This window comes from Balaenoptera physalus (genome assembly GCF_965194825.1).
Source record: "Balaenoptera physalus genome assembly, chromosome: 6".
Taxonomy (NCBI): domain Eukaryota; kingdom Metazoa; phylum Chordata; class Mammalia; order Artiodactyla; family Balaenopteridae; genus Balaenoptera; species Balaenoptera physalus.
This window is the reverse complement of record NC_138885.1, coordinates 71791734-71803259: the sequence shown is the minus strand read 5'-3', so window position 1 is coordinate 71803259 and position 11526 is coordinate 71791734. Positions and strand designations below refer to the sequence as shown.

General features: G+C 38.6%; 1 protein-coding gene across 1 annotated transcript in view; it reads left to right on the top strand.

The window, feature by feature from the left end:
- Positions 1-10596: 10596 nt before the first annotated feature.
- TTN (titin) overlaps positions 10597-11526 on the top strand; it is a 285964-nt gene continuing 285034 nt past the window's right edge. The window contains exon 1 of the mRNA XM_082466160.1: positions 10597-10786. The gene's annotated coding sequence lies outside the window, so the exon portion shown is untranslated. The remainder of the gene's footprint in view (positions 10787-11526) is intronic.

The following is an 11526-nucleotide window of genomic DNA, read 5'->3' as shown; positions in this document are numbered from 1 at the left end:
GCTTAAACTGACTAATCCCTTTAATATCTTTTTCTAGTGGTAATTCCTGCTCATACCCACTGCCAAATACTATCCCCTAAAGTCTTTAAACAAAACTCTTAGAAACAGAGGTTTGAGGCAGACAGCTTGGCTTGGCTGGTTCTAACATTGACACGTGACATGGCTTCATCTTCAAAGCCCTTTTGTGTCATGAACTCATGAAAAACAATGTGTAGCTAGAACCTTTGGCCTTCTCCTGTGGCAGCAAGTTCTGACACTGAGAGAGAGATTTGCATTTCATGCTGACCTTCCCTAGGATGTTTGCTTGCCTCTAACACATTTATAAAGAGAAGATTCATTCAGTGTCTCTAAGGACTGTTCTACATCAATAGTCTACAATCCAAGAGCATAATTATCAAACTGGAAGTGGATTTACTTACAAAAATATAAATTACTTGGTAAGTGTAAAGTAGTGATTGTTGTTAATGCCAGTGAGGAAATGTGAAAAACTTTACAACAGGGAATGTGAACTTTGTTAAAAACTCTTAAAAATAATGTTAATCACGTGTCAGTCAATCACACAGAAAACCAGGATCCTAGCCAGAGTACTGCTGGCTTTCAGTTTCAATGCCTATCAAAGGAACACCTGAGAGACATGATAGTTACCAAAGATCTTTCGAATATGATAAATCCTACTTACAGATCAGGGGGTGGAGTCCCACTCCCACTCATTTTTTTAAACTTGCACTATATCTCATCAACTCCTCATTCAGTTGCATTTATGAGTTGCCTTTTAATGTTATGCCCTTGACTTTTGTTAAAAGCTTCCACGAAAAATATCAACATATAAATTAGGTCACTACATCTGTGATAGATACATTATTAAACACTTTATGTTCTGTATATCACTCAGTACCCTCTCTGTAAAGTTGTGCCTGATAAATTTTTAAAATTCAATGTTAAAAAAATTGCACTTCCCCAAGGAATTAGTATGCTTCCCTTTCTAGATTGAAAATCATGTCTCTTTATTCTTTAACTTTCAGGAAGTTCATCATCTAACCTGAAGATCATCTATAGTAAATAGAGTTGCCATCTTGGTTTGTGAGTTTATGTTGTTCTTTGACATGGTTTTATTTTTCTACTCTGTTTCTGTTTTCTCTGAAAGTTATTCTTTATTTCCATTTCTCTTATATCATTTTATCCGCTTTTGCTGAAATACCTCAATTTTTTTTGTGGAATGAAATGTAAAGTTTCCAGCCAAAGTTATCCTCTCCATGAGAAGTTCTGTTTTTGTTTCACCTTACACTGCCCTCCTCTATCTCTGGGTTCCTGGGCACTTAGTGTACCAATTGTTTTGACCCTTCCCTTCCACCATCTCCCCTGCTTTGTTACATAGCTCTCTTGTCTTTCCAACTATTAAGTGAAGGATGTTATGCTCTCTGTAGCCCCCATACTTCTTGGTACATGGAAGACTCTCACAAATCACTTGAGAAGAAAAGAAAGCAGGGAGAGAAGAAGAGAAGGAGGGAGGAGGAAAGGAATAGCAGTCTGAACTTAATGTAAAAAATACATGCAGCCTGTAGGCAAGAAGTGGTAAGGAAGAAGTCTATTGGAAATTGAAACAGTTATCCAGTAATGAAGGTAATTGCTTAGGTTTGTTTAGCTTAGGGGGGAGAGAAATTTTTATTATTTTTTAAAATTTATTTTATTGAGGTATAGTTGATTTACAATGTTGTGTTAATTTCTGCTGTACAGCAAAGCGATTCAGTTATACATATATTTATTCTTTTTCATATTCTTTTTCATTATGATTTATTACAGGATATTGAATATAGTTCCCTGTGCTATACAGTAGGGCCTTGTTGTTTACCCTTTCTGTATATAATAGTTTGCATCTGCTAATGCCAAACTCCCAAAATCCTTGCTTTCCCCACACCCCTCCCCACCTGGGCAGCCACAGTCTGTTCTCTATGTCTGTGAGTGTTTCTGTTTCGTAGATAAGTTCATTTCTGTCATATTTTAGATCCCACATATAAGTGATATCATATGGTATTTGTAACAAGTTTTTATTATTGTCTCTATACAGCTAGGTTAGGTCACAGTCAGGCAGGAAACACATGCAACTCTATAGCATAACTGAAGAGAGTTTAGTAAAGGGACTATTACAAGGTGTGGGCAGGTTCATGAACACTAACAGGGGATGGTGAAGAGCCCTGGGAAAAGCACCAGTAGAAAACCCAGCTAAAAACATGGCAAAGGAACAATTACCAGAACCCAAAGAGAGTATCTGTAGGAAAGGGGTCCCCAACAAGAGCATGGTCACAAGTAGAAGAAGAATGCAGCCAAACTACAGCTAGGCAAGGAGGGAGCCAAAGGAATAAATACCCCAAACTCTCTCCTGCCAGCACATCCCATAGAATGGAAGGGGGTGGGTAGTGGATAGAGGGGCAGCCAGAGGATATACAGTGCCCCGCACTTCACTTTCACAGTAAGGGCTTGCTTCAAAAGGATTCTACGTTTATAATTAGGTGAGGAACTGTAGGCCGAGAGGGTGGGGGGAGGAGGGTGAGGGGTGGAATTTGACTAGGAATTTGAAATAGATGGGGTAAAACACAGAGGTAAAAGGCCTAAATCTCTGCAACAGACATACAAAAGCTTCAGAATTCCATAAGAACATAAATCATCATTTAAGGCTCAAAGGGTCTTGCAAATATTTCAAAGCTTACCTTTGTTTTCAAGACAGTAGAGCTGCCTTCAGGGTCATTTTTAGATTTTTGTCCCACACAGGCTCTTTTTCTTTTGGAGAATCCTCCAGCCCTTAACATATCAACCATATTAAAATGTACCCACCATTAATGCAGTTGACTAGTTAACACATCTTTTTTTGTAGGCATTTGATAAACATCTATTATTTTTCATTTTTGCAAATTCCTTTTTATATTTCAGAGCAAAACTTATTTTTCAGCTCCAAAGACATTTTTGGTCCCAAAAGAGCCCTTAATCCTTAGGTCTGTGCCTGCAGTAGTCACTGGATAAAATGAGCCAGACTGCCTCACTTTGGTGTATGTAAATCTTATTATTTGACAGTAATATCACCACCAGTGAGCATCTGCTTGTGGTTGGATTTGACCTGGTTTAAGGTTTCCTGTCCCAACCTCCCAGAAACCCAGTTTATATCTTCTTTAAGATTCCAGTAGTTCTTGAGCTTTGCTTTAATTCCACATATAAATGTCATGTCACCTTCTGAGGTCCTTCCGGGAAAGACATGACGTGTGTTTCTATGAGCTCACTCTTGGACTTCTCAAATATTTCTTAGAAAACACTATTCTGGATATTCAGCTGGGTAGTTAGATAATGATCAAATTAATATTACCAAGCACAGAAATGCTTTTCTTTTATGTCATGTTTGGCAGCAGCAAACAAACTAAATGCTTACCATCTGTCAGATTCTCACTGTCCTGGGCACTATCACATTCATTCTGTCATTTAATCTTCCCCCAAACCCTTTGAAGTAGATATTACAATCACCAATTTACAACTGACAAATCTGAGACTGCAAAATTCGAGTTGCCTAAGCCCATGTAGGGTAGGAGCAAAATTCCACGTGCCCCTAGAGTCAGTACTACTGAGATACACAAGACCAACTTTTTGATCTTTCTTATTTTGATAGAAGTATCACACGTGTCTAAAATAAACTTTTCGTATTTAATGTGCCATTAAATGTGAGTGACTATTAGTATACCTGTAAACAATTGTAGAAAGCAATTAATTCAATCTTACTACTAAAGCACCTGTAACTGGAGGTAGTAAAAAAGTAGGACAAAGAGAAGCCTCGAATTTTAAGCAGCACTCCCTTGCCCGCCGTGTCCCCGATGTAGGTTTGCTTGCCTTTGTAACTCAAGGAACACAGACGCTAATCCATCAGAACGGGTTGTTTGGGTCAGCGCATTCTTCCCTGTGCACTTCCTGAATTTGCTTTTCTACTTCTCTGTGTAAAAATAGCTCAATGATAAGCCTATATTTCAACTTTGAAACACTTTATGAGTGGAAGGGACTTTATAGATGTACTATTGCCACATATTACTGTGCTTATTATCTCTCTGAGAGCAGAGATTCTGTCTATTGCGTGCGTTGCTATAATCCCAGTGCTTGAATCGTGTTTAACACAGTAAGAATGCACAAAAAAATTTAATGAATTATAAGAGACCTTAATTTTACTCTTTTCTCTCACAAAGGACTATCACATTAGTCTTAAAAACTGTACCCATTTCTCAAATAACCCCCAGTAAGTCCTTCCTTTGGTAACTGGTCCAATGGAGTATAAACAAAGTCTGACAGCAACCACAGTTGTGTAGATGGAGACACTGCCTGAGTTTTACACATATCCTAGTCTAGGTTTCAGTCGTAGATTACTGAGAATTTATTAGTAGTTTATGTGAACCACAATCTCCAAAAGTACAGGAACCATAACTGTCTTGTTGGTCACCACTCTTTAGCCATCATCTAGCACAGTGCCTGGCAAAAGTCTCCACTCATTAGACATTTGTTGAGCCAATAAGCAATGATAGAATCCCAAATTATAATAATTTAGCACAGTATTCAGCACCGAGCATATGCTTAATAAATATTTATTGAATTGCTATGACTATAATGTTCAAAAAGAGAATCACACCATGCATTCCAAAACTAAGTAGGCATTATATTTGAATCATCAGCTGTTTTGGATTATCTGTGGGACTCCTCCCCACTGTTAAGGTGGTAAATTAAGATCTTACTGCATCAGCAAACTCCCCAAATCTGAGTAGCATTTGGTTTCCACTGGGCTAGCTTACTATATGCCAACTATGGAATATTTAATTTTAAAGCTAATGCTTACCATGATATCACATATTGTCCATTATTGTTCACTAATCCAATAACATGGACTCTTTCCAGAGTAGTATATTAGCTATTTACTAACTGGTCTCTTCCTCGCCTCTCCTCCCCTCCCCTCCCCTCTCCTCCCCTCCCCTCTCCTCCCCTCCCCTCCCCTCCCCTCCCCTCCCTTTCTTCCTTCCTTCTTAACTCTGAATGTCATATAAGGATGTAAGTGCCAAAAGGCAAGTATCTTGACAATACTGCAAAGTCTAAAAACGTCCAAAAACAGTGAGTAGATAAGCAGCTTTGGAGGATAGACACTTGACCTATGTCTGTAATATATATGGTCCATCTTCCCTGCTCTTGAGCTCTCTATATTGCACCACATCAAGATGACACAAGCTTCAAGATTTTATTCATTCATTCCGTCTAATTCCCATAAGAACTAAAGTGGTTTGATTTTGGTTCTAACAAACATAACAATACATTAACATGCTTCATATTAGGTCAAGTGAATCTAAAAGCATATATACAGGCCCTGAGGAGCAGGCAGGCCGGTCTGGCTCCCCTCCCCGGCTCTGACGGGCGGGCCGGTGGGCTGCCCTGAGGAGGCGGGGAGGGGAGGACTGGGCCGGCTGGCAGTCAGACTATGATGCCGAACTTCTGCACGGCCCCCAGCTGCAAGCAGAAGAGCACACAGTTGGACCTGGCCTTTTTCAGGTTGCCGAGGGATCCAGCCAGATGCCAGAAGTGCGTGGAGAATTGTAGGGGAGCCGACTTAGAAGATAAAACACCCGATCAACTAAATAAACATTATCGATTGTGTGCCAAACACTTTGAGACTTCTGTGATCTGTAGAACTAGTTCTTATAGGACAGTTCTTCGAGATAATGCAATACCAACAATATTTGATCTTATCAGCCATTTGAATAATCCACACAGTAGACACAGAAAACAAATAAAAGAATTGAGTGAAGATGAAATGAGGACACTGAAACAGAAAAAAATTGATGAAACTTCTGAACAGGACCCAAAACATAAGGAAATAAACAACAGCCATGCTCAGAACCCCAGTGCAGAAGAAAGGAGTGAACAGCAGGAGGAGGACATTTTACCTTTAACCCTTGAAGAGAAGGAAAACAAAGAATACTCAAAATCTTTATTTGAAATTTTGATTCTTATGGGAAAACAGACCATACCTCTGGATGGACATGAAGCTGATGAAATCCCAGAAGGTCTCTTTACTCCTGATAACTTTCAAGCCCTGCTGGAGTGCCGGATCCATTCTGGTGAAGAGGTTCTGAGAAAGCGCTTTGAGACAACGGCAGTGAACACATTGTTCTGTTCGAAAACACAGCAGAAACAGATGCTAGAGATCTGTGAGAGCTGCATTCGGGAAGAAACCCTCAGGGAAGTGAGAGACTCTCACTTCTTTTCCATCGTCACTGGCGATGTGGTGGACATAGCAGGGGAAGAGCACCTGCCTGTGTTGGTGAGGTTTGTTGACGAAGCTCACAAACTGAGAGAGGAATTTGTGGGCTTATGAAGCTGATGCAGAAATTCTGGCTGTGAAATTTCACACAATGATAACTGAGAAGTGGGGATTAAACATGGAGTACTGTCGTGGCCAGGCTTACATTGTGTCCAGTGGATTTTCTTCCAAAATGAAAGTTGTTACTTCTAGACTTTTAGAGAAATATCCCCAAGCTATCTACACACTCTGCTCTTCCTGTGCCTTAAATATGTGGTTGGCAAAGTCAGTGCCTGTTATGGGAGTATGTGTCCCATTAGGAACAGCTGAGGAAGTTTGTTCTTTTTTCCATCGATCAGCACAACTGCTTTTAGAGCTTGACAATGTAATTTCTGTCCTCTTTCAGAACAATGAAGAAAGGGGCAAAGAACTGAAGGAAATTCGCCATTCTCAGTGGCCAGGCAGGCATGATGCTTTTGAGATCTTAGTGGACCTCCTACAAGCACTTGTTTTATGTTTAGATGGTATAATAGTGACACAAATGTTAGATGGAATAACTGCATGGCTGGCCGAGCATTTGTACTCTGTAGTGTGGTAACAGATTTTGATTTCATCGTTACCATTGTTCTTTAAAATGTCCTATCTTTTACAAGAGCCTTTGGGAAAAAACTTCAGGGACAGACCTGAAGGTCATCAGACCTCTGATGTCTTCTTTGCAGCCAGTAGTTTCACGGCAGTGCTGCATTCACAAAATGAAGTGATGGAAAATATCGAAGTTTATGATGAATTTTGGTTTGAGAAAGCCACAAATTTGGCAGCCAAACTTGATATTCTGATGAAACTCCCAGGGAAATTTCGCAGAGCTCAGCACAGTAACCTGGAATCTCAGCTAACCTCTGAGAGTTACTGTAAAGAAACTCTAAGTGTTCCAACAGTGGAGCACATTATTCAGGACCTGAAAGATATGCTCTCAGAACAGCACCTCAGAGCTCTTAAATGCTTATCTCTGGTACCCTCTGTCATGGGACAGCTTAAATTCAATACATCAGAGGAGCATCATGCTGACATGTACAGAAGTGACTTACCTAATCCTGACACGCTCTCTGCTGAGCTGCATTGTTGGAGAATCAAGTGGAAACACAGATGGAAAGATGTAGAACTTCCATCCACTATTTATGAAGCCCTTCATCTGCCAGACATCAAGTTTTTTCCTAATGTTTATGCATTATTGAAGGTTCTATGTATTCTTCCTGTGATGAAGGTTGAGAATGAATGCTATGAAAATGGGCAAAAGCATCTCAAAGCATACCTGAGGAACACTTTGACAGACCAAAGGTCAAGTAACTTGGCTTTGCTTAATATAAATTTTGATATAAAACATGATTTGGATTTAATGGTGGATAAGTGTACAAGTACAAGTAAGTACACAAGCGTACAAGTAAGTCAGAGCTTCCTACAGATAATTCAGAAACCAATGAAAATACCTAAGAGACTTTTTTTTTAACATCTTTATTGGAGTATAATTGCTTTACAATGGTGTGTTAGTTTCTGCTTTATAACAAAGTGAATCAGCTATACATATATCCCCATATCTCCTCCCTCTTGCTTCTCCCTCCTACCCTCCCTATCCCACCCCTCTAGGTGGTCGCAAAGCACCGAGCTGATCTTCCTGTGCTATGTGGCTGCTTCCCACAGCTATCTATTTTACATTTGGTAGTGTATATATGTCCATGAAAATACCTAAGAGACTTTTAAAATAGGCTTTCTCTTATATTTGATAGTTGAAAAAAATCCGTAAAAAATTTGAAAATATCTTACAGAAAAGTTGTAAGGTGTACGTAGGCCACTTAATCACTGAATATCTTGACCTGTAGGCCGCCCGTTGAGTACATTAGTCATTGATAATCTGCCTGTTTAAATGGCCCGTTTCAACTCCCATACTTTGGAGACCTAACTGTTCTTCCAGAAGATAGCATTGAAAGTACCATGTTACACTCTGTGATCTCTGCTAATGGCACTTTGGAATTGTATTAGTTAAGTCATTTTAGACATAACATTTATCACTGTGGATCCAATTGTCAGGTATTGAGTTATCAGTTCTTTGAAGAAATAAGTTGTGAGGAGGTATGGGAGGAAGGAATACATTTTATAAAACATTACAATGAAGCTCATGACTGACCTTTGAATATTAGGAGTTTTAAGTATGCTGTTAAAAATCTGTAAGGGACAGTTAAGAAAATTATCAGACTGTAATAGAAACATGTGAGCTCACCAAACAAGGATTTCAGTGTAGATTCTGTCTTTATCAAACGAAGTTAAAGGAACAAGTTACAGTTAAAGTTTGAATGGAAGAGCCTTCCCTTGTTGTTCCACATCTGTTTGTTGCTGTTTGCATTCCTTTATTGAGCCTACATCTTCATAAGCTTTTTGGCAGGTATATGTTGAACACTTCTGTTTCATGGTCAAGACAGGATCAGAGCCCATGGATACTGACAACTGATTTGTCTGTTTTCTTCTGTCTTTTTCCATGACTGTATCTACTGCCTCATCTTGATTTACAAGCAAAACCTAGAAAACCTACAAAAATAAGTGTTTTGTGGTTTATCTAGGAATAATACAGAAAATATTGCTGTTAATTTTGGTGAAGAAAATCAATTTTATATAGTTTATTTCAACCTAAATAAAATGTGTATTTTGTTTAAAAAAATAAAAAAATAAAAGCATATATACATACACGCACTCACCACACACACACACACACACACACACCTGCACACATTTTAAATAGATAACCAGTTAGTTATCTATTTAACAATGCAAATCAGAAAGATCACATGACATTTCTAGTCTTGCTTCGCTTTATGACTGGCAGGTTGCCTGTAACATAGTCTCTAATTGGGAATAATTTTTAAGATACATAACATGAAACTAGTTGTTTCTGAATAAAGCAATCAAACAGAATTTTGTCAGATAGCGTCTGTAGTAGGAAAAATAATACCAACAATACAGATATAACTGCTTAAGAAAAGACAAATGTTTACATAAATATGTTATCTTGTCTATATAGCTATATTACATAAGTTGTCCAGTATGTTTTAGTCCTGTTTAATGTTAACAAGTTAATCACTGTATAAATAATTACCAAGAATGAAATACTCAGGAAGTTGAAAAGTCTAATGCATGGCCTTCCACATCAGGGGAAATTTTTTATTACAGACATAAATTTAACTTAAAATTTAAAATTTTAGTCTTTTATTAAGAAAAATCTCTTTTTACTATCAACAAGACAATTTTCTTCCCTCTTAGTGAAGCTTTACAAATCTCTCAGCTGAACTATTTTAAAGCTCTTCTGGTATGCTCTTTTGTATTTGAAATATCTGTTGCTTGAAATTAAATTCAGTTCTAAAATAGCAACTATATCATCTCCTAACTACTTCCCATTAGTAAGAGCAAACTCCAGAGATTAGTAAGGCAGCTTTCATGTGCCTGAAAAAGAACCCTATGGATGTTTTAAACAAAAGACTTGGCTGCTCATTAAGGATCAGTGCATGTATATTTGTAAATATTAATGCCAGAAAAAAATGAAATCTGGAAAAAAGAAATCCTTACACTGTCTAGGCTAAATTTAAGCAGAGTTCAGATTTTGCCTTTCAACTTTATTTCTTGCAGGGCTGTATAAACACTTAGCTCATTAACATTGGCTTAACTCTCCCCAAAGTACAAGTGGATTCTGGAGAAAGTAGATAGTATAAATGAGCTCTCTTCAGTGCTGAGGTTTTTAGGCACTGGTTCTTCAAAAAAAAAAAAAAAAAGGTGAAGTCTTATGCATGAGATAAACTCCCTCATCTGTTGTCATGATTGACAGGTCCATTTGGTTGGTTGTATGGGGGAAGGGAACAGGAATGGGACCTCAGGGCAGAGTCCTCAGGTTTGGAGCTGTTTTGTATAATTGCCCACAAGTGTTTTCTATTGCCACAAATTCTCCTCAGACCAGTTATTTTCAGATTTTAACATGGGCAACAAGTGCTCTTCCCCAAGCCTCAACAGAGTTAGTTTTTAAGTACGGTTCTATTCCCTTGGTAAAGCCCCTTTTGAGATGCTAAATTTAGCACTGCCAATCAGAAGAACAGGTGGTCTGCGCCGCTACCAAATAGGTCCCGCTCCCATCATGCTTTCCTGGGAGAGCCAATCAGCCAGCGCCCTGCCCTGAGATGTGGGGCTGTCAGCAGATCTGGCAAATATAAGGGCTGGGCCAGACCCTGACCCGTGAGCAGTCGTGCATTCCCAGCCTCGCCTCGGGTGTAGGGATTGCATAGAAAAGCAAAACTACACAGTCTTGACTGTGTAGTTTTGTTTTTAAGTTTAGAGGCTCACCGATTCATGTTGGAGATGGTCGAAAAAACCAACTCTAGATAGGACGTCGTTTCAGAAGCAACCTTGGGCTTAGTCCCACCCTTTTGGGCACTCCTGAGAAATCAGGTGAGCAGCATATTTTCTTTCTTATTAGTAGTCCCGTCCTTATCGATTTCTAGTTCCCCATTTTCTTTGTGTGCTAAATGCCTATATAGAGGTGTTTGTCTAACTACTTGGGGCTGGTTCTGATCCTCTATTTGAATCTGCTTGTTAAATTCTGTTTTGAAATATGTGAAGGCTTTTCCTTTCAAAAGTTCGATGCTTTAGCATATCAGCACAGTCAGTGATTCAAATTGTTTAAATGCACCTAATATTCTAAAAGTATTAAAAGTTGAGGTCTGAAATGGTGATAGAAATGCTTGCTTCTTTTATAGACTTTTTTTGTTTGTTGAGAATGTTCAAGGTTATATTACTCAGTGATAACGTGAGACACACCAAGAATAGCTCTGATAAAATGCATGTGGTATCAACTACACCCTGATGACTTTTTAAGGGAATCAACTGCTGAGGTATCAGTTGCAGGACAGTGACAGAACACTTGCCTGCTGTCAGTCAACGCTGGAGAGTGTATTTTGGGAGCATGACATTTCAGATGCATACCTTCAGCCATAATTAGACAAAGGCCTCTCAAGAGCAAATGCTAAAGCAACAAAATTTACCTAAACAATAGGAATAGAAGACCAATTTAGGCCAGTTAATTGCAATATATTTAGAAATTTGGAAAAAAAGAAAAACTATATAATTGTTTTCTAAAATACTCAGAATCTCATTATGTATTTTTAATCAACTCATAATCGAATTATATG